Here is a 2,465-nt window from a genome sequence, read left to right as displayed (position 1 = left end):
CTATCCAAGCCCTTGGAGAGCACTTTTACAGCCAGACAAGAGTTCAGCAATGCAGCAGGCCAACAGCAAGGCAGCAGTCCTTTGTAGAAAAGCAGACAGGTGAGTCCTTTGAGCAGCCAGGCAGTTCTTCTTGGCAGGATGTAGTTTCTTGTTAAGGTTTCTTATCCAGCAAGTGTCTGATGAGGTAGGGCAGAGGCCCTGTTTTATACTAAGTTGTGCCTTTGAAGTGGGGGTGACTTCAAAGAGTGTCTAAGAAATTCACCAAGCCCCCTTTCAGTTCAATCCTGTCTGCCAGAGTCCCAGTAGGGGGTGTGGCAGTCCTTTGTGTGAGGGCAGGCCCTCCACCCTCCCAACCCAGGAAGACCCATTCAAAATGCAGATGTATGCAAGTGAGGCTGAGTACCCTGTGTTTGGGGTGTGTCTGAGTGAATGCACAAGGAGCTGTCAACTAAACCTAGCCAGACGTGGATTGAAGGGCACAACAAGGTTGTAGTGCAAAGAAATGCTCACTTTCTAAAAGTGTCATTTCTAGAATAGTAATATTAAATCCGACTTCACCAGTCAGCAGGATTTTATGTTACCATTCTGGCCATACTAAATATGACCTTCCTGCTCCTTTCAGATCAGCAGCTGCCACTTCAACAATGTATGAGAGCAGCCCCAATGTTAGCCTATGAAGGGAGCAGGCCTCACGGTAGTGTAAAAACGAATTTAGGAGTTTTACACTACCAGGACATATAACCACACAAGTACATGTCCTGCCTTTTACCCACACAGCACCCTCCTCTAGGGGTTACCTAGGGCACACATTAGGGGTGACTTATGTATAGAAAAAGGGGAGTTCTAGGCTTGGCAAGTACCTTTAAATGCCAAGTCGAAGTGGCAGTGAAACTGCACACACAGGCCTTGCAATGGCAGGCCTGAGACAAGGTTAAGGGGCTACTGAGGTGGGTGGCACAACCAGTGCTGCAGGCCCACTAGTAGCATTTAATCTACATGCCCTAGGCACATGTAGTGAACTCTACTAGGGACTTACAAGTAAATGAAATACTCAATCATGGATAAACCAATCAGTAGTACAATTTATACAGAGAGCATATGCACTTTAGAACTGGTTAGCAGTGGTAAAGTGCCCAGAGGTCAAAAGCCAACAACAACAGGTCAGAAAAAATAGGAGGAAGGAGGCAAAAAGTTTGGGGATGTCCCTGTCAAAAAGCCAGGTCCAACAGACTCACTCTCACTTCCAGCATGGTGAGTAGACAAGAGAGTAAACTAGTCCCACAGCTGGAATCCCAGAGTAGGTATGACTCAGTGCTAGTCAGAGTCCATGGTATTATATGTGACTTCGGCACTCTACAGCCTGCTGCTCACAGTAATAAGGTGTGTGTGAAGGCAGACTTACTGAAAAGAGGGTATGTATAGCTCAGCGGTAAAGTATTTGACTGCAGATCAAGAGATCCCCAGTTCAAGTTTTGCTTCCCACTTCTCCTTTTAAGGAAAAAAAAAATTATCTGTTACTTATTTCAAAAGTAAGTCACAGAAAAACCACTAATTAAAAAGAGTTTTAGGTTTTATCTGCATCCGTAGGAGGGTTGTGTGAAAGGACCAGCAGCCGGTCTCCATAGCAGTCCCTGTGACTAGTGAAGCAAGAGTTAGCTTGAGAGTGAATTGGCACCCTTGGCCTAAGACCAGCTGTCATGCTATGTATTTTGGTGAGAATAGTGAAGCAGCAGGTGTGTTGAGTGTGTCCATCAGCTTGTAGCCAGGGGCATGAGTCAGGCTGTGTCCCAGACCCTGTGACTAATAAATCAGCAGGTGGTATAGAGACAGCCTATAAAAGAGGAAGCCGTTCTGATGAGATACACAGCAGCAGTTTCTAGTCCATCCAGTTCTAGATGTCACAACAAGGGGGTATATCTCAGTGGTAAGGCACTTGACTGCAGATCAAGAGGTCCCTGGTTCAAATCCAGGTGCCCACTTAATACTTTAAAGAAGCTGTACATTTCTTTCTGTATCGCTTTTTTCAATTCTTGGGGATTATTTGAAAGTATGTCACACTAAAACGACTAATTAAGCAAAATAGCTCAACGTTTTATGTGCATCCGTAAGACTCTTGTTGAAAATTAACAGTTTTCACACTCACACCCAGTAACTGCACCATGGATCAATCTGGGTGCCCCCTTCACACATGAAAGAAGCTGTCAATTTCTTTCTATATCACTTTCTACAATTCTTGGGGATTTATTGAAAGTAAGTCACATTAAAACGACTATTTAAACAAAATAGCTCAAAGTTTTATGTGCATCCTTAAGACTGTTGTGCGAAAATGAACAGTTTTCACACTCACGCCCAGAAACTGCACCATGGATCAATTCGAGTAAAACAAGAGTTCGTACATTGGCACACAGAGACAAATTGAAATTTGTGTACACAGCATGATACTGTGTACTTTAATACATCTTTCT

General features: G+C 44.1%; 1 non-coding gene across 1 annotated transcript; it reads left to right on the top strand.

Moving 5' to 3' along the window:
• Positions 1 to 1,907: 1,907 nt before the first annotated feature.
• On the top strand, positions 1,908 to 1,979 carry TRNAC-GCA (transfer RNA cysteine (anticodon GCA)). The gene has a single exon. It is a non-coding gene; the product is annotated as a tRNA-Cys (tRNA).
• The last annotated feature ends 486 nt before the right edge of the window (positions 1,980 to 2,465 follow it).

The sequence above is a fragment of the Pleurodeles waltl genome, chromosome 4_1 (genome assembly GCF_031143425.1).
Source record: "Pleurodeles waltl isolate 20211129_DDA chromosome 4_1, aPleWal1.hap1.20221129, whole genome shotgun sequence".
In the NCBI taxonomy this organism is placed as follows: domain Eukaryota; kingdom Metazoa; phylum Chordata; class Amphibia; order Caudata; family Salamandridae; genus Pleurodeles; species Pleurodeles waltl.
Note: the sequence above shows the minus strand (reverse complement) of the source record. Positions and strands in the feature narration are given on the sequence as shown.